Below are 25344 nucleotides of genomic sequence, written 5' to 3'. Positions count from 1 at the left end.
GCCAATGTCAAATTTAAGGTTTGGTATCTCATGATCCATCAGGATAAAAACAGGGACATTTTATCTTCTTAAAGGAACAGGACTTTTAGTTTCTTCATATTAAATGTGACATTTGCTAATATCAATTGAAGAAACTAAAATGTTGATTTTTAAAGATGGTGTTTCAATTCATGCAAATGCTGCTTTAGGTTGGCTTTTTAAGTGTTTAAATGTATTAGGCTTAATTTTTCTTTCACCCTTTCTTCATTCAATCATGATAGTCATACCTTGTCATCTGGTTATTTTTAAAAAGATAAAAAAAAAGATGTGCAAGTAGTTGCCAAAGGTCTTTAAAAAACAGATTTTTTTTCTAAAATGTATTTCTATGAAATTTGATACATGTAGCACACATAGGAGGGTTGTTGTGATAAAACCCTGTAGGTTGCAAATACAAGCAGTCATGCTAACAAATTCTTTAAGTCTTTATTTCATATTGTCATTTTTTCCAGAAAAAATACATGTGTTCTTACTGCTGTTCGTTTTCATATCTCCTTTAATAATCATCTATGAGGCGTGTGCATGGCAAATTATGCTCTTTCATGCCTTTTATTTTTACAAGCTTATTTTTTTATATAAAAGAACTGCTTGCTACAAAACCTTACAAGACAGAAGCCATCACTGTTTTACATTGCAGTGTAAACCTTGTTTTCCATAGAACATTTGCAGAAAATGTCTAGTATAAAGCTAAACATATGAACCATTTATAAGCCCTGTGCTGGTACAGCCACTAAATACCAATTCACGTGTCAGACAGACGGTGGCAGCTGCTTTGTTAATGTATGGCACAATCCCATATTAAATCAAATGGCAAGTGGACAGTTTGACAGATACTGTCATCAGTGCAAACATTATTAAACTCATTAAAGAGCTTGCTTTTATTTTTTTATTTAAAATACATGCATTTACTTTGCAGAGTCTTTTTCAGAGCCTACAGCAGTGAGTACTACTTCTCCAGTTTTCTGCCTAACAAAGCCCGATCTGTGTCTGTCCATTCCTTGGGGGCAGTGCCACCATGTTTATGGCTTCCTCTGCACGCTGTGTGTTAGGGTCTGTGACCAGAAATTCCATTTGCGAGCACATCGTTGTGGATAGCACTCAGTGGTCTTTTCATTTTGATTGATGCTTCTGGTTTTGCACCATCTGGCTTCTGATAGGCTGCATTAATCATATCCTGTGCTAAGAAAATTTAGACAGGATTTCTTTAGTAAGTACATGTACATGGAAAAGTGTGTATTTATGTATTTAATTCCTATAGGTTCCAGTCATACAAGCAGGAGCAACAGTGCTGCCATACAGTTTGTGCTCAGATAATTAGATCTCTATTTTGAATATACATATTTCAGTTTTACTCCTACACTTTTAACTATTTTGCTTTCTATCAGCTGTTTATAGTTGCTTCATTATATTGACATTGCTTTCTGTTAGGAACAATGGACTTGGCTAAAGTATGCTTGCATCTCATTTTTTTAAGTTAATCTTAAAATTTCTCTTTCCACTGCTTTGGTGCTAAACTATAGTTCCTCACTTCTTGTGTAAACATAGGTTGACATAATAGTTTCTGAAACAGAATGTCATCAGTTTTAAAATTTTGTAGGTGTAGAACATTTTTTAAATTGTTGTATTTAAATTCACATCTTGGGAAAACAAAAGAATCTTAATTTTATGTACAATATACAAAAGTCAGTGATCTGCTATATGGAAGACTTCTGACTGAATCTGACAGTAGTGTACTTAAGATATACTACTTGTTGGACTAGCAATATTTATACAATATAGTCTCCCATTACATATGCAGCAATTAATCAGGCAACATGCAGTTGTTAAGTGTTCAAATTTTTATTTGGATTTCAAATTTACAGGTAAGCAGCTATCCTCCTCCATATTAGGTTGCTTTCTTTCTGTGGTCGTTTACAATATGACTTGAGGGGAAAATTTGTCCTGTAGGATACCCTGTCACATGGAAACCATATGTTACATGTTAGGTTTAAGAAACTATTTAATCTTCACCTTTTAGATTTTCAAAGACCAAGGGAATCTTTTCTGTTAGCAATTACAACGGTGCCCTGGATTCCCTTCCCCTTCCCCTGCTATGGACGTAATGCTCCGTGAAATGCTCAGTGGACAGTGATGCTTTATACTCTTAATGAAAAATCAATTATGCTCATTTTCTATACCCCCAAGTTCCACACTTACTGGTCACACTGGGTCCACTTTTTTAGAGTTCCTCACCAATAAAACGGTGTGAAAGCATCACAGCCACCGATTTTTGATTGACAGCTAGAAATGGCTATTGTTGAGGTTTTCTTGTTGTTTCTTTGTTGTTGTTTTTTGTTGATGTTGTTTTTACTTTTTTGCCCCATTTTTCACAGTTTTCCTCAGTGCTCTCATTAGTAGAGCTTGCAGTTATTTTGAAATCTTTTTTTAAGTGTTATTATTCCCTCTGCTTTGCCTGTGCAAATACCTGAAGATTGAGGTGCAGAAGAGCTCTTTCTAAGACTTAGCAGGAAGATGGGCAGAAGGATGACCAATATTTTCCTATAACCCCACCAACTAAAACAAAACTTCCTGTACTGATTTTATTTCTGACAAGCTTGATGGTGTCATTTTAGAGTAGGTGAGGTTTAGTTTGAGACATCTAGCATGAGTTCTTTAAAAGTTAAAACTGTATTTATGGTTAAAAACTAATGGCATGTTAGAAAGTTGTTTGACATACTACAGAAACAATTTTGGAGAAAAAATTTAGAAAATTCAATCACTATATTTAACAAAGATATAAAGCTCCTTAAGGTCTAGCACTGTGCTGGTGCTTCAGTGCCTTTCTTTATCTCGCATTTGTTTGTTTCCACGTTTTCTTCTGCAAAACTGTCCTTTTTCTATTGTTTTCCTGTTGACACATTCATTTTTTCTTGTACACACATTTTAAAGAGAAGGCTTGTTTGTTTGTTTACAGTTTCACAGCTTTCTAAAATAGACATCTGTGGTTGAGAGAATCATAATTCACCAATAATTTGAATTAAATTTAGTATAGATGCTAACAATTAGGGTAAACAAAACCTGCTTAATCATTATTACATTATTACCATCTTAATTTGTGTGCCATGGAGGTTTTAAAAGAAAATAGTCATAGCCACACTACCAGTCAGTCTGTCCTCAGTGTTGAAGTCATTTCTCTGAAAAATTAACAACTGATCTTGAGTAATTATGCTTTGCACCTTCCAGATACAGAACTCCCACTCTGTTGTGCCTGGATCATTGTAATAACATTTTACCTCAGAGATGTTAGGGAAGTTTAAAAGTTAAACTCTTGTCAGCAGGCATATCAGTAGCATCCACTAAGCTCCCTGTTGGCACTTCATAAAAGCCTGGTTCATCAAGCTCGGAAGAAGCCGTCAGTAAGCATACTGCTCCCTGTTGTTCTCATTAGCAAGCTTCCAACTTTGAGTATCAGCATCACCATACAGACTTGTAGAAGCTGGAGCAGTCCAATACCTTGTTGTTAGTAGAGCTCTGCAGTGAAAATGAAAGTTGAATCTGAACTTTGTAAGATGTGATCAGGACATATTCACTTCTGTGTTACACTTAAAAACATGGAGCAAAAGGTAAAATATATTTGCAAGCATCTTCCTGACAACTGAAAAAAATCTTTGAACTAAACACTGGTACATAGTATCAAATGGTGAGTTCAGGGCCTGCTGGATGGATAACAGAAATCCCCAGAGGGGGAGCATTTATACCCTGGATTTCCTTTCGTACCTTTCCAAAGTTATATGTGTCAGCTTAGAAAAATTACCAACAACAACTTGTCATCCATAGATGCTGACTGTTGGTGTTTTCATCTGATGACTTTCAATAAGTGATTCCATATGAAAAAACTTACGTTAAAAAAAACATCGTATCTTAGTCCATGCAGGTTTAATGACTTAGCTTCTTGAAATCAATGTCAATCAGTTACTTCTGTAGAAATACACCTTGCATTGTGGTAGTGATGCTGCACGGTGTCTTATCACCACCATTTCGTGATACAGACTTGATATGGAGAAGAAAGGGTGGTGAATTTGGGGTTGTATTTTTGTTACTTTCTTTTTTTGATCTTACTCTCACTCTTTATGTTGAAATAAACATAGGTAGTAAATGCTTTTAAATTTATTACAGTTTTCCTGTTCCTATATGTGTATTCCATTTTTTATGAAGCTTTCCAATAACAAAGCAAAAACCTTCTAATGGGCTGAATAAAAATTTTAATAGACTAATTTCCAGTACAATTTAATATACTGGTATCTGTTCTTACTGTTATGCTGATTATTAGTAACATTGTGTCAAACGATACAAGGAAAGGTCAAAGGAAACCGCTGTCTTGGACTTCCGGAGGGCTGACTGAGCTGTTCAGGACACTGGTTGGCAGAGTCCCTTGGGAGGAGGTTCTGAAGGGCAAAGGAGTCCAGGAAGGCTGGGCACTCTTCAAGAAGGAAATCTTAATGGCTCAGGAGCGGTCTGTCCCCACGTGCCCAAAGACGAGCCGACGCGGAACTAGACCGGCCTAGCTGAACAGAGAGTTGTGGCTCGAGCTTAGGAGAAAAAGGAGGGTTTATAATCTTTGGAAAAGAGGGCGGGCTACTCAGGAGGACTATAAGGATGTTGCGAGGCTGTGCAGGGACAAAATTAGAAAGGCCAAAGCTCATCTGGAGCTCAATCTGGCTACTGCCGTTAAATATAACAAAAAACGTTTTAACAAATACATCAACACAAAAAGGAGGACTAAGGAGAATCTCCATCCTTTACTGGATGCGGGGGGAAACTTAGTTACAAAAGATGAGGAAAAGGCTGAGGTGCTCAATGCTTTCTTTGCCTCAGTCTTTAGCGGCAAGACCAGTTGTTCTCTGGATACCCGGTACCCTGAGCTGGTGGAAGGGGATGGGGAGCAGGATGTGGCCCTCGCTATCCATGAGGAAATGGTTGGCGACCTGCTACAGCACTTGGATGTATGCAAGTCGATGGGGCCGGGTGGGATCCACCCGAGGGTACTGAGCGAACTGGCGGAGGAGCTGGCCAAGCCGCTTTCCATCATTTATCGGCAGTCCTGGCTATCAGGGGATGTCCCAGTCGACTGGCAGCTAGCAAACGTGACGCCCATCTACAAGAAGGGCCAGAGGGTAGACCCGGGGAACTATAGGCCTGTTAGTTTGACATCAGTGCCAGGGAAGCTCATGGAGCAGATTATCTTGAATGTCATCACGCGGCACTTGCAGGGCAACCAGGCGATCAGGCCCAGTCAGCATGGGTTTATGAAAGGTAGGTCCTGCTTGACAAACCTGATCTCCTTCTATGACCAAGTGACGCGCATGGTGGATGAGGGAAAGGCTGTGGATGTGGTCTACCTTGACTTCAGTAAGGCTTTTGACACCGTTTCCCACAACATTCTCCTCAAGAAACTGGCTGCTCGGGGCTTGGACTGGCGTACGCTTTGTTGGGTTAAAAACTGGCTGGATGGCCAGGCCCAAAGAGTTGTGGTGAATGGAGCCAAATCCAGTTGGAGGCCGGCTACTAGTGGAGTCCCCCAGGGCTCAGTGCTGGGGCCGGTCCTCTTTAATATCTTTATCGATGACCTGGATGAGGGGATCGAGTGCACCCTCAGTAAGTTTGCAGACGACACCAAGTTAGGTGCGTGTGTCGATCTGCTCGAGGGAAGGAAGGCTCTGCAGGAGGATCTGGATAGGCTGGAGCGATGGGCTGAGGTCAACTGTATGAAGTTCAACAAGGCCAAGTGCCGGGTCCTGCACCTGGGGCGTAACAACCCCAAGCAGCGCTACAGGCTGGGAGAGGAGTGGTTGGAAAGCTGCCTGGCAGAGAAGGACCTGGGAATACTGGTTGATAGGCAGCTGAATATGAGCCAGCAGTGTGCTCAGGTGGCCAAGAAGGCCAACAGCATCCTGGCTTGCATAAGAAGCAGTGTGGCCAGCAGGTCTAGGGAGGTGATTGTCCCCCTGTACTCGGCTCTGGTAAGGCCGCACCTCGAGTACTGTGTTCAGTTTTGGGCCCCTCGCTACAAGAAGGACGTCGAGGTGCTCAAGAGAGTCCAGAGAAGGGTGACGAGGCTGGTGAGGAGTCTGGAGAACAAGTCTTACGAGGAGCGGCTGAGGGAGCTGGGATTGTTCAGCCTGGACAAGAGGAGGCTCAGGGGCAACCTTATCACTCTCTACAGGTACCTTAAAGGAGGCTGTAGCGATGTGGGGGTTGGTCTATTCTCCCACGTGCCTGGTGACAGGACAAGGGGAAATGGGCTAAAGTCGCGCCAGGGGAGGTTTAGGTTGGATGTTAGGAAGAACTTCTTTACTGAAAGGGTTGTTAGGCATTGGAATGGGCTGCCCAGGGAAGTGGTTGAGTCGCCATCCCTGGAGGTCTTTAAAAGTCGTTTAGATGTAGCCCTTAGTGATATGGTTTAGTGGAGGTCTTATTAGTGTTAGGACAGAGGTTGGACTGGATGATCTTGGAGGTCTCTTCCAACCTAGACGATTCTGTGATTCTGTGATAATGTTGATTTCTTGCTGGATTTGGGGGTTTTGAAAACAGATACTATTGGTAGTTATTTTCAAAAACTCCACTCATTTGTATTTTAAAATACACAGAATTTGATATGCCTAATAATCTAGAAGAGTATACATGCGAAGCTATGTATAAAAAATTCTTCAGAAGAATTTTTACTTCAGTGAGAGTATATACAAGGTTTTGGTGCTTTTAAATTCCATTATAAATACTGTCTGTTAGTAATTTCTTGTCTTGCAATGGGTGTAGTTTTAAGGGTAGAAGGAGGAGCACTAAAACAATGCTATGATTTATTTGTATGTGGAACTTTTGTCATTGTGTGGTTATGGAACATTTCTCTTACTGGTTGGCAAATTTGTACACGTGCAAGATCTGCAGGACTGGTGAGAAATTAGGCCTGTATATCAAAATGTTTTGTGGAAGTAGAGGAAGTCCTTACTGTATAACCTTTGTATTCTTCATATCTAAATTAAAACAATATAATTATTCAGATTTGAAATAGAATAATGGTATTGCCAAGAAAACTATGTTCTCTATAATGGCAGATAATATGCTGTTGTAGCACATACTTATATGTCATTTCTCATGAGAATACTCTCAAAATTATCTTTAGAAAGAGATTTGCTCTGCTTTGGCATAGTTTTTCCTTCACTACAGCTGATTGTAGTTCTGAGAACATACTTCCACTGGAAGAAAAACCTAGAGCCAATGAGAAGAGATAGTTAATTACATCTGTGTGCGTGTGTGTTGGCGTTTCTTGAGGAGCAGTCTCCCCTTTCAGAGTCTTGCCTAAATCCCAGTTCTACTGAAATATTTCAAATAAGATATCACCCTTTTTTTTTTTTTTTCTTGAACGTAGGATAGCTTTTGACTTCTAAGCTGAAGCCCCCAAACTATCCAGAAAGGAAGATCACTAGCAGCTTATTTACGGGAAAAAATGAATTTTGCACAGCATAGGAAGCATATGAGGCATGTGTATATGTATGAATGTGTGGGTAAGATTTGGCTGATGCGTGTTTCTGTGTAAGTCAAATATCAGTCAGAAGTCATTGTTTTGCCGTATTTTCTCAGCAGTGAACAACAAAGTGACAACTACTGTGGTACTCAGGCACCATCTGTCTTGTGAACCCTGCCATTCTGTTCTAGCCTGAATATGATAAATTTTACCTTATTTCTCTAAGAAAATAAAAATAGTATTTAATCTACAGTCCAAAAACTGGATACATTCCAAGTGAGGCTCTGTTGGTAGTGATACCCTTGTCTCTGGGGGTGTAAATTTGGGCTTACACCTAAGCACGTGTATATAGATATCACAGATCTATTTCTATGTATGTTGTGATATGCCACAAATACAAAGTCTGTATACAAATGTGCTATATAACAAATCTTATTAACAGTCACAGTAATTTGTATCCAAATAAAGTAATTATTTTTATCTTACATATGTTCAGTTGAAGACTTTAAAGGTATTCTAATGCTTGGGGCTGAGGGGGGATCAACGTGTACTTTATTTACTTCAGTATTTGAACTCCTCTTTGGTGGTGGTATATTGTGAATTTCGGGTTTGTTTATTTTAATTTCAGTTTGACCATATTTGAAATTAGTAGCTATTTTTTTCAAATGCAGCCCTCCTGTTTTCTTCCACGTAAACAAAATTCATTAGGGTGGATTTCTTTTCTCCAGAGTGCACAGTGAAGTAGTTCTTTTCTGGCTGTCTTAGTACTCCTTTTTTCACTTTCAAACATTTTCCTCATCTTCAGTTTTGTTAGCGTTCAGCTGTACTCGTGATCTCAACCCTTGAATTATTATGCACCACTTTCACATTTTAATACATTGGACAGCAGCAGAAGTACCTGAAAGCCAGCTGGCTCTGTTCAGTGTTTTGTCTTATGAACAGTCTAATAAATAGGCACTTAAAAGATGTAACCAAAAAGCACATGTCTCTGCAGAACCTTGAAGCACCTGCTTCATTTTTAATTTTAGCAGTTTTATAAAATCTACACATTCATAGTCTTTGTGTCAGAGCTGCAGGATCTCCTGCATTAATTAAAGATCACATTGTATCTTGAGAGAAGGTGACCTCACATGAAAGTCTTCTTTATTTTTAAACACTTTATTTTAAGAAAGTGATATCCACACTGAAACTGTTTGCAGTGGGCATGCATAATGAAAGTACAGCGTGTGAAGCCGTGAATCCCAATTATGTGGGGCTTGGTTCTATATACCAAATTGACTGCAAGCTGTAACTAAGAATTGTGAACACAAGCTATTACATTAGATTAGGTACCCTTTATATTAAGCAAAAAAAGCTTTTTAATGCCTAAATATAGAAGATTTACATGATTCACAACATTTATACAAGATTATTATCTTTGTTACCTTTTCCAGTTGCTTGGAATTGTTGCTGAAAATTTTGTGAATACATTTTCACATTGAAAATGTCTGTTTACTATCATTAAGTATTTTTCTTAAGTGGAACAAGACCTTTATTATTTCTGAAAAATTTGAAATAATTTTTTAAGAATTTCATACAGGTATTGCTGGGGAAGCAGGCTTTCAGAGGACAGAAAGTACATCCTCAATTGTGGTTTGCACTCTTAGTGCAGAGCAAGAGACAGGTTTTCCTCCAGAGCAGGCATAGGGGTGATGGAGAAGGAGAGATGGTGCAGGGTTCTTTCTTGATATCCATAAAAAGGCCTGATCAAGCATTCTGCAAAGTCGAGCACAGCTTGTCTATATATATGTTAAATGCTGTCTCTACTCTGTGACATTTTCAGGTAGAAAAAGTGCTAGTGATGAAGGAGGGAGCGTTGCAAATGCAGTCAGTTTTAAACAACCAATCAGACAAAAACAAACAGTCAAAAGTTGTGATTTTAATAAGCAGTTCTATGGCTCCATGATTATTTTTGATATCTGGCTCCTCTCCTCAAAAAGTGTGAATGAGGAAAGATAGGAGGTTTAATGCCCTCGTAAGTAAGTCATATGACTTACATAAACATTTTTTATGAATACCAAGGTGAATATGCCTTCAGAGATAGCTCAAGAAACTTATTTATATGAAAAAAGAAGCAAGTGAAGAAAAAAATGCTTAAAGACAAAAAAAAGGACAAAGCAGTTCTACCAGACACAATGTCTGCTTCATTTGGAGGAAAGACATAAATATTGTTTGCCGCATAACACTGAAAAATTTGTGAAGAATGTAGCAACTGTAAAGCATTCATTGTTACTTCATTTGAAGTAAACAGAATGTGGAATTAGTTGGCTGCTTCTGCATGACCCTAAATCCAAAAAAAGATTACTTACCGATTGAATTGTTGCCTCTCTACCTGTTTTTCAGTTCACATACTCACACAAGCATATTCCAGTTCATCCAAATTGTATCCTCCCATAATGGTATGCACCAAACTTCTGCAAAAGAATGGAAAACAGTTAACTCTGGCTGGCATGCTACATTTACATAGTTTTAGGGAACTTCCTTCTGTGATTGTATTTCATTGACCAAAAGCCATACCATCTTTCCAGATGTTTATAAGTATTTTTCTCAAAGCTGTTGTGGTTTAGCCCAGCAGGCAGCTCAGCACCACACAGCCACGTGCTCAGGTGGGATTGGGGAAGAGAATCAGTAAGGTAAAAATGTGAGAACTCATGGGTTGAGACAAAAATAATTTACTGGGTAAAGCAAAAAGCCACACGTGCAAGCAAAGCAAAGCAAGGAATTCATTCGCTCCTTCCCATCGGCAGGCAGGTGTTCAGCCACTTCCAGGAAAGCAGGGCTCATCACGCGTGATAGTTCTTTGGAAGACAAATGCCATCACTCTGAACGTCCCCCTCTTCCTCCTTCTTCACCCCAGCTGTTACAGCTGAGCATGATGCCATGTAGCGTGGACTATCCCCTTGGCCAGTCTGGGTCAGCTGTCCTGGCTGTGTCCCCTCCCTGCTTCTTATGTGCCCCCAGCCTCCCTGCTGGCAGGGCAGCCCATAAGAAGCAAAAAAAAAAAAAAAAAAAAGTCCATGGCTCTATGTAAACACTTCTCTACAACTAAAAATCTCAGTGTGTTATCACCACTATTTTCATCAAAAATCCAAAGCACAGCATTGTGCAAGCCTCTAAGGAAACAATTAACTTGATCCTAGCCAAAAGTATGACAACAGACTTTGTATATATGGTTTTATAGATGAATTTCCATGATTTATTTTTGTATTTTATTTCTGCTTGATCAGACAATTACATTGTAATTTTTATCTTCTGAAGTAAAATTCACTTCCAGCTAACTCCAGTGCACAAGGTAAATTTGTTTTATTTTTATATTTGCAAGGTGAACTTTTTTTGAGGGTCCACAGTAAATTATTGATTTTATTTTGGTGTGTCAGTGAGAGAAAGATTACATTAGGACAAAACCGTATTAAAACTGAAAGACTCTTCAATGAGAAAAACTTTAAAGACATTACTTGATATTTTTTGTCTTCTATATGAAAATTTCACCTCATCTGCATTATGTTGTCCCACTTTAACTGTTCTCTATTTGAATGAGTAGTCAGACCTCTAAAGCATCAGAAATGGCCAGCGTAGTTCACTGGCCTTCCATGAAGCTCATACAGGAACATATGAACAAAACACAGTATGATTGTGATTGTTTTCACAAATGCAGTGTTATGGAAGAGTAGGTTTGCTGAAGCCATGTATCAAATGTCAAATATGTGGGTCAAAGCAATCCTTCTGAGTTATGTCTCAGTTGCCTGAAAACCTCAGCTAAATGTCCCTGTTGAGTTGCAGATAACTGTAAAGGGCACATGCAGTAGTCGCAAAATTTCCTGGGCACAGTAGGCTTGAGGCACACATCGTAGGAAGAAAATTTTAGATGGAGAGTTGTGGTGGTTTTACCCTGCTACACAGCTGAACACCACTACAACTGCTCTCACTCCCCCTCCTCAAATGAAAAGGGGGAGAAAATACGATGGAAAGGGCTCAAGGGTTGAGATGAGGACAGGGAGATCATCTACCAATTATCATCATGGGCAAAACTGACTCAATGTAGGGAGATTGATGTGATTTATTGGCTATCACTAGCAGACTAGAACAGTAAGAAATTAAAGAAAACTAAAACCATCTCCCCCCCCCCACCACCACCACCCTATTCTCTGTCCTCCCCCTTGAGTGGCACAAGGGAATGGGGAATGGGGGCTGCAGTCAGTCTGTAACGCATTGTCTCTGACGCTCCTTCACAGTCCCTCCCTGCCCCTGCTCCCCGTGGGGTCCCTCCCACGGGATGCCGTCCTTCCCGAACTGAGCCTGCGGGGGCTGCCCACAGGCAGCGGCTCTCCAAGAGCTGCTCCCACACGGCTCCGTACCACGGGGTCCATCCCCCAGGAGCAAACTGCTCCAGCACGGGTCCCCCACGGGCGGCAGCTCCCCCCAGACCCCCTGCTCCTGCGTGGGCTCCTCTCCACGGGCTGCAGCTCCGGCCCGGGGCCTGCTCCTGCGGGGGCTCTCCATGGGCCGCAGCCTCCTCCAGGCCACATCCACCTGCTCCACCGGGGGCTCCTCCACGGGCTGCAGCGTGGAGATCTGCTCCGTGTGGGACCCATGGGCTGCAGGGGGACAGCCTGCTCCACCAGGGGCCTCTCCACAGGCCGCAGGGGAACTTCTGCTGTGGTGCCTGGAGCACCTCCTGCCCTCTTTCTGTACTGACCTTGAGGGTTGCAGGGCTGGTTCTTGCTCTCCCAGCTGCTGTTCTTTCCCTTTCTTCAATCTGTTCTCCCAGAGCCCACCCAGCGTTGCTCACTGGATCAGCTCTGGCCAGCGACAGGTCCCTTCTGGAGCTGTCTGGAGCTGGCTCTTATCTGACAAGGGGCAGCTGCCGGGCTCTGTACACAAAGGCCAACCCTGCAGTCCCCCTGCTACCAAAACCTTACCATGTAAACCCAGTGCAAGAATGTGTGAAAGTCCATTAGAGCCAGTGAAGTCCATGCCTGTAGAACTGGTATTAAATTTTCCCCATTCTGGTCAGACCACGTGCTTTGTACTGTTCTGGACATAGACATGTCCACAGAGTCTGTCTGTATGCAGAGGTTACATCGTTTATTAGAGAAATTGCTACTCTTAGGAAAAACAGGCAAACGCAGGCTGTTGAACTCGTCTGTTTTTTCAAAATAGTCTGTGTAATCTTACTAAAAACAACAAAGTATGTTTACCCTACTAATTTTGCTTTTCTTATTTCCTTAGACTTCTGTAGCTATACCACTACACCACTGCACAACTACAAGTTGTTGATTCGGTATTTTATCAGATTAATATTTGGATTGTGTTTATTCAATTAGTATTATGTGTATAGATGTAACTGTTTTTTCCTGAATAGAGGCAACCTTCAGGCTCATCATACATAGCATCTCCTACAATCAAGTACAATTAAACTGGCCTCAGATTTGCATATGATGAAGTTGTGTTAGCTTATTCAAGCCAACAAGAGGTCTCTCTTGCTAGACTAGAGTGTTATTTCAGCTAATATGCCTCTGTGAGTACATTAATGTTTTGCATATGGTTCGAAGAGATATGTGCAGCTGGGTGGCATAGTTCTAAATTATTGGAATGATTCATGGCACTAGTTTCCGTGCAGTCACCTTTTCCTTCTTTAATAAATGATTACAGCCTTAACTCAGTAGAAATCCAGGTTTTCTTTGCACTGCAGCACAAGTATTGTTTGTTCTTTATAGCAAAGATCAAAGGATACATAATTTATTTTTTTTTTTAATAGCAGCAGGAACTACAGATCATAACTCATTGAAATGACTTCCCCCTCTTTTTAATCTTAGAACTATACTATTGTGGAATATTTACTGTTTTATTGTGGAATATAGATGTCGCTGACTGCAGTTATGTTGATTCAGTATGGCCTTTTGTATATGTTTTTCAGAACTACAAATGATTGCATTTAATTAAAACCCACACATTAGGCCAGATGCTCCTTTAAATGGAAAAACTCATAATATGGGCAAGGAAGCCTCCCCATGTTTCTGTGTAGGGAATTTTCCTCCCAGGAAAATACATGAAATGAAAGGGGGTGGTATAAGTACATAGGTGGTATTCTAAAAGCTAAGAGGTACCTAAAAAAGCTTGCTTTGGCTTTAGCAACCTCCTTCCAGACTTCTGTAAAAATGTCCGCTTCCCCTGTGGAGAGGGGTTTTATTGTGCCAAGGAAAAATCCTGACTGCTGTGCTGGCAGTGGCCTCTTGTTAGTGTCTGTTGAAGAAATATGTACAGGTAGCTGGAATGTGAGGTGATGGGAGATACACAGGTTGTGAAGCACAGGACTCAGAGAGGGCTACGTGGGGACCAAGTCAGCAGTCTGCTTCCATGCTTCCTTGTTCTTTTTTATCACTGTATCCCGTCCTGCTTGTTTCATTTGGGGGCATTATTGGAAGGAAGTATGTAAGAGCAAGGAAGCAAAATTAAAACCTCTTGTATCTCCCCATCTTTTACCAGCCAATGGAAGCTGGAGAACTGCCTTCTCACTGAGCTCTTGTCATCAGGCTCACATGTTGGTGACCGGAGGGTCTGGAAAGACATGTATTTTCCAGGCAGAGTTAGCATCCTGCAGGGCTGGTCTTTGCTCTAGCCACTTCTGTTCATGCTTCGTTTTTGTGACACCCATAGGTTTACTACAGCCATCCACCTCTCTCCCCTTCACCATGCACGTAAGGCACACATTTTGTAAATCTCTGCAGGCCATGTAATTCGTGTGTTACAGGTAGGAAATGAAAACATTAGTCTCATTTATTTAAAATCAGCATAAAATTCCCACCTTTAATTCACTTTCAAAGTGTTCTGTACTTTATTATTTCTGTACTTTATTATTTCTCATCTGACCTCTGTCTTCTGCCCTTTTTGCTAAAAAAAGACATATCTTCTGTCCAGAGCCCCCTATTTTATTTTCAGAAGTTGCACATAAGGAAGGAATAAGAAAAATGCTTTTCCTCCCCCAGGTTATTCCCATGCTTTAGTGCCAGTAATACCCTCCTACACTCCTGTTTTATGTGAAATTATCATGTTGGCTTTAGGTCAAAGAACATAGAAACTCTGAAAAGGGGGGTGGGTGGTAGGGAATGCAGTTTTTAAACAGTCTTCTCTTTCCCCCCTCATAGTTTGGAAATGCTACTGCCATGTATGTTTGAGGATATGTCCAGAGCTAGGAAATAGGACTGTTATTTAAATCATATTAAAAAATATGAAAAAGACTTGGCTTGATTTACCTTTTCATTTTCTTGGAGTAGAAACCATACATTTTATCTTCAGTGTGTTCTCTCATACTTGCCAACTTCTGAAGCTGTGAAGGTGAACATATAGTTTGAATATGTAGAACATTCATCACTTTAGTTTGTATTCAAAAAAGTCTTTAAGCAGAACAGATTAAAAATGTTAAAAAGGGGTGGAGGAGGGACTTTTCCTTGAATGTGTGTAATAAATAGATATATACTTCTTTCCTCCTTGTTTCCACAAATTATCTCATTTCTTCTGTGCATCCTACTAACGTAGCTCACTTTTTTTTGTGTCCTGCGCTCCTGGCAGGAGAGCAACGTGAACGAGAGTCCCGTGATTCTGTCTGCTGGAGGCTGAGATCCTTCCCTTAAGATTCTCATCTCTTTCATCTATTTCTCCTCAAAAACTTCTTATCCTCTCAGAGTGAAGAGGAGGAAAAAAGAAGTGGGATGGACACATTTGGAAAGCGAAAAGAAAAGTCAGAATCCTAAGCAAAATCCTCATCAATCAGAAGTTTGCTTAAAATATTTTAGGTATTCTACTTCAAGTATAAAACTTCAGAGCATCATGTTAGCAAATCCTGTCTGGAATGAAACTCAAAAGATGGCAATCAATACTTGTGTCCCCAGCACTGTCTCTTGAGAGACTTGAGTGAATCTCTTGGCATTCTTGTTCCGTAACTTCCCATATTGATAGTCTATCTTCGTTTCTCTCTGTCTAAAAAGGAGGCTTTACTTTCTATCCAGCCAGTTCTTGCAGTGCACGAGAGGGAAGCAAATGTGACCTCAGCCACTGATCACTATTAACTTGGTCAGTTATTTCTACTAACAGTAAAAATGAAGTAAATTCCACAGAAATGGTGGGATTTACAAGTACCAGTTATTCAGATGTTTATGGGTGTTATTTGTTTAAAATAACATCTGTAACACCCCTAATAGTTCAACTTTGAACAAAAGTGGGTATTAATGGTGTAGTGGTGGGATGATATAGAAGATTATTAACCTCCTTCAAATCATATTTCTTAGAAATTATGTATATTGATTTATAGCACAGATTACCATTGGTTACCCATTACGGTTCTGCCACCCAAGATGACATGAACTGTAAAAGCTGAGCCAGATTTCCACATTTTATATCCTAAGATCTTGCCCGGACTACAGGAAGTTATCATCCTAAGGATCTAACTCAGTTCAACCATGTTCTTTGCGAATACATGTCAACATGCAGAACATTATCCTGGTTAGATATGTCAAATGCAAGAGACTGGAACAATCAATTTTTCTTCTTTTCTAAATAATAAGAGAGATGGCTGCCAGTCAGGCTTCCAACCCTTTGCTTATATTCATAAAAAGAAAGTGATTTTAGTAAAGCAATCAGATCTCACTTCATTTTTATCATTTACTTTCAGGAATTATTTTAATAGTCAGTATTGCTGGACTGCTGTAAATTAAGTCAAAGAACTGTTGAAACTGTTAACCTTCTTTCAGATGCGGTAATACTATAATGCCTAGCACAGTTGCATTTACGGCTACATTATATTTTTGTTTTCTGAGATTAATGCTATTTTTTTACTGAGATTGATGCTATTTTTTTATTTGCAACATCGGCAGGGATGTTTGTTTAGTATATAAAGTTCATAAGTTTGCATAACGTGCCTTTTGGTTGTTGTCTTTTCATTGTTAATTTAAGGCTGACAATACAGGAGGAAGGTACTCTAAATCAGCCTTGAGGCCAAGTATACGAAGTGAAAATCTTCATAGAATAATAGAATCATTTAGGTTGGAAAAGACCTCTAAGATCATCTAGTCCAACCTTCTCTTGACACATTCCTTTTTCATTTCACCCATGTCCTAAAAGGGCAGTTCATTTGTCATCTGTATTTAGAAGTATACCTTATTTCTTTTGGGGAGAATGTAAAAATAATCTTACCGTACAACACAATCAATTTGGTTTTATGATCAGGATCAGTGCAAAGGCAAATGCTCCTGAGAGAGCTATTTCTTTTCAGTGCTAAGTATCGCTTTATTAAGCTGTGTGCATGAAGGTTAATTTTGTTGCTGAATTAAACCAGTTACCTAGCCTTTCTACTGCTGTGTGACAGAGCTTTATTCTGAGCAAATCTTAAAATGCTAATTAGAGTAGATGTCGCTAATTGACAGCTGACATTCCAACACAGCAGGATTCAAAGAAACTACACTGATGGGATGAGTCCTAATTTTGTATATGGGAATATGTTCTAAGTGCATCTTCCACATTTTTTCCTGTTATGATAAGTATTTGTGATTTGATATTAATAACTGAAATGCTATTTATTTATTTATGTATTTTAACCCCCATGTGCTCTCTCACTTAGGAATTGGAACTTGTTTTCATATTTTTATAAAGGGTGAAAAGAATTAATATACTCTCCGGAGGTGTGGGAATGAACATTATCTTCCAAAACACCCATTTTCTGAGCGTAAAACCATTTTATATGAAGAATTTGAAAATGTCATATATGGAATAGGTTTGCTATGATCCAAAGTCTACACAGACCAGGACATTACTAGTACTATTATTTTCATTAAAATCATTCTCAAACTTCTCTGAAAAAATGTTCAGCTAATTTATTGTTCATATGTAAGGTCATCCAGACGGGTCTGTTGAATTTAATGGATGTTTCATGATTAAGGGAGAGTAAGAAGTTCTTAATTGAGGAACAGATAAAAAGCAAGCTAATTAACTCCAAATACATTTCTTTAGCAGCATCCAAACAGCCATTTCTAAGATGAACTTGGGTTACTCAGCTTTTGAGCTCTTAATCATATTTTTAGATTGCATTTTTACACCATCTGCACTACAAAAATGACTGTAATTTCTGTCACTGTTGGAAGCATCAGTTAATAAATGTTGTCTGTTTTGATCTAGGGAGGTGTATGAATTGAGAGGGAAAATATTCTTAAACTAATTGGGTTAATTTACAGTAGTTAGAGGGAGAGTGCAGTGAGAATGGTTCACTCCTATCACTATCTTCTTTTCTTCCAGCACTGAAACCACTGGCAGTGCATCCTTGCTCTGTCACTCTATTTACTAGATATTTAGCAATTTGTACCATCTATTAGAGCTTAGATTCAAGAAGGATCAAAGACATTGCGCAGCCACATTATGCACTGATGTGCTAAGAGGTTAGTGTTGACTACCATCCGTAATTTCTACATCACTGGGGTAGGGACCGAAAAAAATATAGTAAATTGTGTTACAGCTAACTGGTAACTGCAAAACCCACTCTTCAGATATTGCTTTCAGTGAGGAAATTCTTTTCCTGTACAAATGAACGGGTTAGAGCAAAAACACAAGTACAGTCCATGTGCCAAGTATGTACAGTGTTTAAATGTTATATGCATATGTATAACCAGTACTATAAGTATCATATGCATTAACTGGCCAAGAGTTCTTCAGGGGAGTTTGATCTAGTTTCTTTGACAGAAATGGGGGATATGGATTCCCAACAGATAGGTAGTATTAAAGATCATTTAAGCATATTAATATTTTGCTATCCTAATTTACTCATTCATAGAATGTTGTTAATAAACTTCAGTTTTCATTATATTGTCACTATTTTATGCTTATACATCTCATTTTATTTGCTTATATGAGTTTAACATTTCTATTTTCTCCACAATTTAGTGGGAAGTATTGTGCTTCAGTGGAGTCCTATTGTTTTTATGAAGAACTGAGATTTTTCCTGTGATGTCTGAAATATCTTGCAGTGGAGACAGTGAGGTTTCTTTGTTCAGTAAGAGGTTCACACTTCCACTACACTTCCACGAGACTTATTTTTATTTTTTTTTTTAGTTCTGTCCAACTTATTAGCATGTTCACAATATACAAGCAAGCTAGCTAGGGAATACCAGCAATTACCCCAATACCTTGCTGGACCTTTACTGACATCTGAGAAAGCAGTGAATCTGGTAATGTTAAAATAGCAAATGAGAATGAAGCAAAAGTAAAAATCATTTTGCAGCATCTCCTAGTGGAATTTATAGTAGATGATAAGGTCTGTAGACCTTAAAAAAGATAAGAGAGGAAACAAAAATCTCAAGAAGTTGTGTGTTATGGTGAATTTTAACTGTGGTTTTTTGTTTGTTTGTTTGTTTTAACATTGGTGGTCAAAGGACTCTTTAATGTGACAGTAGTTATCTTAAAATATATATAATTTTTAACATTATCAGAGATACCTATTACATTCGTAATATGTATTTGTATATGTTTTACTCTTGCTTTGAAGACAAACTGCACTATTTGGAGCAGAACTGATAAGGTGTTTTTTTAAGGTTCTAAGCAATCGTATAGATGCTTTTTTCAGCTCGATACTTTTTTCAACTCAATAGTGGAGATCCCTAGCTCTGTCTGAAAAAACAGTTGGTTCCAAGAGTGCAGCATCTCTGCTGTGACTACATCTGCAGCCTTGATTTTCTTGTTTCTATTAAAATCACAATTAATACATTTCCATAAAGTGATTTTTGCCTTTTTTTTTTTCTTACTCCATAATAGCAATTGCATTTTTCATTTCTTCTGCTTATAAGCATGCTTTAATGGGCCATTTCTTACTGTCCTGTAGTGAAATGGTGTAATGTCAGAGCACTGAGGTGGACTCTAGAGTATTTGTTGATGAATTTTCAGAATGGCCAGCATGGCTATTGCATCGCAAGAGTCTGGTGACTCAACAGCATTCATTTGCATTTAATAAATATAAAATACATTAATTAATGCAGTGTTAATGGTGAGAAATCAACTCTGCAAAAGAAGAAATTCCAAAGGTGTTTATTTTGTTGTCATATTGAGACTTTATTGTGTATCTTCTGGTACGTGCTACATAAATCACATTAAGAAAGATTTGATGTTAAGAAGGACAATAGTAATTTGTCCTGTGATACATCTGTGTATGTACCCTGTGAGCATCAGAATATCAGTGAGAACAGTGACCAAAGAAGTATAGTTGCAGATTTACAAGCTGTACAAAATAAGGGCCTATCTTTCCAGCTTTCTCTCTGAAGCTTCCCCAGCGTTAACAGATAATGATTTGGATTCTCGTTAGTCTTTCAATTTATTTATATATTTTTTCCTTTCAGATGTTGTGCAAATTGCAAAACAGAATTTCATTTGTGTGAAGTTGGCTTGAAAACTAGCCCTCATTTTGAGGTGCATTTACTTTTATTAACATGTTTAGCTCATAAAGTAAACCAGCAAGGCAAACCTACTTAAAAGTGTGCTTTTGTAATGAAAAAAATGAAGTGGGTTATCCTGGCCAGGTAGTACATTTAGAGGCAGTTGATAAATCTTTAAACATTTCAGAGTACATTTCTGTGCCACCAGATTTATGTCATTTTGAGAAATATAGGTTAATCTTTTCAAATATGTTTTTACAGGCCAAATTTCGAAGTCAAGTTGCAGGTTTTGAATATGTACAAGGAAGTTGTCTTTTCAGGAATTCCATAGATACTAAATTGGGATGTTAATCACAAGCTTACCGATCAGTCACAGCAGTTCCATACGTGTTAACTCTGCTTTCCTGAAGATTTAAAAAAAAAAAAAAAAAAAAGAGAAACTTTAAAACTCTGCAATTGACACCAAAAATGTGTGTTGAAGGAATGCAGTTACATTTGTTAGAGGTGTCATGTTCTCCATCCTCCATAGTCCTATAAAAAATGCTGCATCTCCATATCCTTATGTCTCAGTTATTAATTTGTCAGTGACACAGTAAGCACAGTGATGTCTTCTCACCTTTTCTCCCTTCCATTTTGCATATGGTTTTAAAAGTAATTTTTATGCAATATTTAATGTCTTGAGTGGTACAGGATTAAGGGGAAAATCACAAATTTTATTGCTGATGGCTTTTTGTTTGTTTGTTTTGGAGTGGATTTTTTTTTTCCAATCATGTTTCAGGCCAGTGCTTCTGTCGCTTAAAGAATAAGCATGTGAGTGACAGGATACTATTTGGAGAGTGATGTGCAGTCTCAGACTAATATGACATTTTATGAGCAGCTTGACTGTTTTCATTACTTGGATTTATACTTTTATTTCTGTGTGCTGAAGAATAAGTGAGCAAGGCAGCTGTGGGAAATAGAAAAGCTGTCAGGATGAAGTTGATAGGACAGCCTTGAAATTATGCCATTGTATCTATTAAGACATTATGGCTGTTATCTTTAAACTCTTTAAATACAAAATCTGATAGAGCAGCTTGGATCATTGTTTCAAGCAAAGTGATTTTGTAGGGCTTGTAATACATTCATCTGAAATAGGAAGACCTGAAGCAAAATTTTAAGAATCTTGTTACCAAATTGCCCATTCTGGCCATTGTTGTTATTTCATAACTAGAGCTATCTTATTAATAATGACAATAGGAGATAGATAGGAGTTCTCAGGTTTTTTTGTCTGTTTTTTAACCTTGGCAGCAATTTAATGGAATATCAAGGTTTTAATGTAAATAATTGGAGTCAGTCCACTGTGCTTGTATACTCTGTTGCTTCACTCTTAATAACTTTGTTTGTCGTGGCCATGCAGTAGTTCTCATTCTTGCATGTCTAAGAACCAAAGCACTCGTGTGCCTTTCAGTGGTTGCTGACTCTGATTCCCTTCCCTACTTCTGTAAGGGACCCTTTGTGTGAAAAGTTCAAAGGCCCAGCTGCCAGAAGTTTGCAATGTTGGTTCCTCTGGCGAACCGACAACTTGGCTGTTGTGTGCCACTCACTCATTGAACGTTTTTCAGAATCTGTTAAATTAAACTAGGAATGATCATAAAATTCATGACTTCTTACTGTAAATGCATTATGACCAGATAAGTAGATTTCCTCCCAGCGTGTAAAGAAAGCTGTGTATGAAGGCTTGGCATTGCTGCAGGTGGTAAAACTCCCTTGTTTCTGTTGAGTGAGAGCAGATATGAGCAGACCTTGGCACTTTTGGTTAAGCCAGCCAAAGGCCTCAGTTCAGAGGTGTATGTCAGTTCTTTACTGTAGATGCTATGTAATTGCACCTCGGAAGCACTCTAGGTTTTAGAGCAGTTTTCTGACAGCAAGGCAAAAATGAGATTGTCATTACGTACCTACAGCTTTGAAAGACTTGCATGCTTTCAGCAAGGAAGTAAATGGTGATAATTTAAATTTAAGACACACATAAGCAATTAAATCATAAGCAGTTCATGGTGAATCACCTTACTGTAAGTGGGGAAAAATGAGCAACTGCATTCAGATAACATTAAAGAGTGTGGGCAAGAAAAGCTATCCTTTTAAAGAAATAAAGTGTTTGAGAGACCGTTTGTGTTGGGTTTTGTTGTTGTTTGTTTATTTGCTAAATTGGAAATTATAAAATTGGTACAAATTGCACTGCTTTTTCAGTGGCAAATGTTTTCTAAGTAGCAAGAACTAAAATTAAAATAAATATTATCATTTGCAACAATGATACATCAATTGCAACAGCACTAATCAGTGACTTTTAACCTGGTAGCAGGCTGGATGTGACGTCCGTGCTAACAGAGATGATATAAAAATCTCTGCTGGTGCTTTCAAAACTGTGATGACATTTTTGGGGAAAGGAAGCATAAGCAGATGTTCTTGCAAAATACAGTAGAGTATACTTTAAAAAAAAAAAAAAAGAAAGCACAGTTTTGTAGATAACAAAAAATACAGTTTTCTGTACTTACAAGTTTATATTAAAAAAATAAAGATTTGAAACGGAAATCTGATAACAAAGAATCAGTTAAAGTATGGAAAGTATGGTGGAATTTAACCTTAACTCTTTGTAACACATGGAGAAAGACATCTTGTGAAGATATTTTTTTTTCATTCTCCTTGATCCAAGTATTGATATTGAAGTAATTGAGTAGTAGTTTCTTCCTCCAAATTTTACAGTGGTATTAAGATCCCAAAAACTGTTGTGGGCAGGCTCATGTGAAACCTGTTCCCCTTCCAAAAAGTGTGTGGGCTGGTGAGACAAAGGCAGCTAAAGCTTCTCTTGACAGTTGCAGTTTTGCAGAAGTTTGCTAGCAATAAAGAGAGCAGATAATGTGAAAATACCATGAGAAGTCATTCTCTGTGTGTAACTCTTAGATAGCTCACAGTATAATCACTTCTGTCTATTCACCAGCTAATATATCACCCAGTCACCTCAAAGCTTATTTACTCCCTAGCAGATTTGTGCTCTTCTCTTGATAGCATTCCTGAACACAATATTCAAGCAAAAGATACCAGAAGCATCAAGCAGGATAAGTAGACAAAAGTTATTTCTGTTACAGTGGCTAATGTTAGATCTAGCAGGTAACTGTGGGAGAGTATTTTTGTTTGCTTTGCTATTGTTAGCTCTTCCTTCTTATCATGCAGCTGTACCAGGTGCTTATATTACAAAATTAGGTGAATGTTCCCTCTGAGTGAAGATGAAATTAATTAAAGTGAAATCTTAATTGCTCAGAAACTGTATTTATCATGAAATTACGGACATTCTAGATTTATTCAGAGTGATCAAAGAGCAGCGTAAACCTCTTAGCAAGATATATCTTCCATTCCCATCTAAGGCTATTGCAGGACACTTTAGGTGCCAGCATAGCTAATGTCTCACTGGATGTGAAAAAAATGCATAATGATCCCAGGAAAAATGGTTTATGTGAAGCTGGCAGGATAATCAAAGGAGGGCAACAAGTAATTACAGTAGTAGTAGTTAGAAATCTAGTGGAAGAGAAATGGCTGAAGTAAAGGTCATGCCAGCATTCATGTGGTATTTGATAGAGGTCATAACTGGCCAAGCATTCGTATCCTGTACGTGTAATGTGATGACATTTCTCTGTTCAGACCCTTGGATATAACAAACTAATTTGAATAAGGTATCTGATCGTGTCCTAGATTTAAAGGTATTTCTTAGGCTTTGGAAGACAGAACCTTTTATTTTTATTTCAATTAAAATTGGAAGGGAAAAGGTAGAACATATTGAAGTGCTGATACCTAATTAGCAGATAAACATCTCACCTCTGTAGTTGTCTACAGAGGAAAAACCTGATTGATAGCAGCTATTAACACCTTCATGACTTGAAGATGTGTGCTTAGAAAGCTTGTCTTTTTCCCAATGTGTCATTTGGTCTGCTTTCACCCAGACTATACCTTGTTTACATCTTCTAGTAGAGTACCTCCCACAGCTCAGTTCTGTTCTTATTTCAATGTTTTTGTAATGTTGGTTACCTGGAGTAGAAGAAGCAGAGGACTGACTTTGAGAGGAAGAAGAAAACAAAGCAATGTGGATAGGAGTGTACAAAAAGCTCCTAGAATGACAGAGTTTTTGGCAGGAAAGAGATCAGCATGTACAAGCAGGTACATTACAGAAAAGAGACAATCTGTACAAGCAGATTACATGTGATGTCTGGTAAATGGGAATAATAGAAATAAGCTCCTAACATGGAGGCCTGGGAATGGTACCAAGACAGCTTGTAGGAAAAATACCAAATAAAAGGATCTTCTCATATGTACAGTGAATTTGGCCAAGAGAAACATGCCTTTTCTCTTCCTGTCCCTTAATACATCTATATAAACATGATATATAAATACAAACATACATGTGTTACTAAAAATATGTCAGCAATCTTTTGTCATGCCATAAATTAATTGCTCAGAAATTCTCAGGTTGCACAACTCTGTGCCTGCTTTTTATTAAAACTTATTTCTTCAGGGCTGAACAACATTTGAATCTAGCAAGCACATGGACATTACCAAGGTTCCAAATGCCAGACACTTTATGTAAGTAGTATGCAAGCCTAGACAAAGTAATGTATGGCTGCATGCATTTCACAGCTTCTTTTTCTTCATCACACTAGGGTGGAAAATCATTATTGAACTCAGTGTTTCTTCTCCTGTATACTCATTTTTCTTCCTCTCATGAAGTATATCATTATCTCCCCCAATTTTAGCCAGTTGCTTTCTTCTTTATTTGAGCTTGCAGTTAGATTAAACACCTTTGCCAAGAAAGCATGACCCTCTCTTCCTCTGCCTTGCCCAAGCTTCATTTCTTTCTTTTAGTTCTCATGCATTTTCTCTAAGTGTCTTGGGCCCCTTGAGGTAAATGATCCAGCTGTAGCACGTAGGCTTTTTTTTATTTTTAAGTGTAGTCCAATACCCCAGACTTCCTCCTCTTCAGGCAAGCTTAGCTGGCTAACTTTTCCAACTTCCCACCATTTCACCAAGCTTCCACTTGAGTGGTAGCCTTCAGGGTTTACTGAGTCTCCATGTTATGTGAGATCTCTAAAACAGTCCTGAGGGCACGTGCCTGACTCAGGTGTTCAGTGGTGCTGCAAGATCATCTCTTCTGTTGGATTGTAGGTGTTGTACAAAATCGGATTCCCTGAATCAGCAAGACCAAGTTCATGGTTGCCTGAGAACTTGTGCTGAGAATAGCACTCAGCATCATTTCCCTCTGCTGCTTGCTTTCATTCTTTCAGTACTGTCTTTACCTATGGAAGGGAAAGTTCAGCAGAAAATCCTAAATCACTCTGTCGT

The 25344-nt window shown here is 38.6% G+C and overlaps 1 protein-coding gene and 1 long non-coding RNA gene across 4 annotated transcripts in view; one reads left to right on the top strand and one right to left on the bottom strand.

Annotated features, from left to right (window-relative positions):
- Positions 1-25344, top strand: part of CDKAL1 (CDK5 regulatory subunit associated protein 1 like 1) — a 434151-nt gene that overhangs the window by 351463 nt on the left and 57344 nt on the right. The gene's annotated exons all lie outside the window — the stretch shown is intronic.
- On the bottom strand, positions 1080-12397 carry LOC106041688 (uncharacterized). 2 transcript variants are annotated; one of them, XR_010829290.1, is made up of 3 exons: positions 12270-12397; positions 9883-9987; positions 1080-1215 (listed from the first exon to the last, which is right to left on the bottom strand). It is a non-coding gene; the product is annotated as an uncharacterized lncRNA (long non-coding RNA). The 2 variants fall into 2 exon arrangements; XR_007161053.2 differs by lacking the exon at positions 1080-1215 and adding an exon at positions 3415-3546.

This window comes from Anser cygnoides, chromosome 2 (genome assembly GCF_040182565.1).
Source record: "Anser cygnoides isolate HZ-2024a breed goose chromosome 2, Taihu_goose_T2T_genome, whole genome shotgun sequence".
NCBI classification, from domain to species: Eukaryota; Metazoa; Chordata; class Aves; order Anseriformes; family Anatidae; genus Anser; species Anser cygnoides.
The sequence above is the reverse complement of the archived record's forward strand: the minus strand, read 5'-3'. Positions and strand labels throughout refer to the sequence as shown.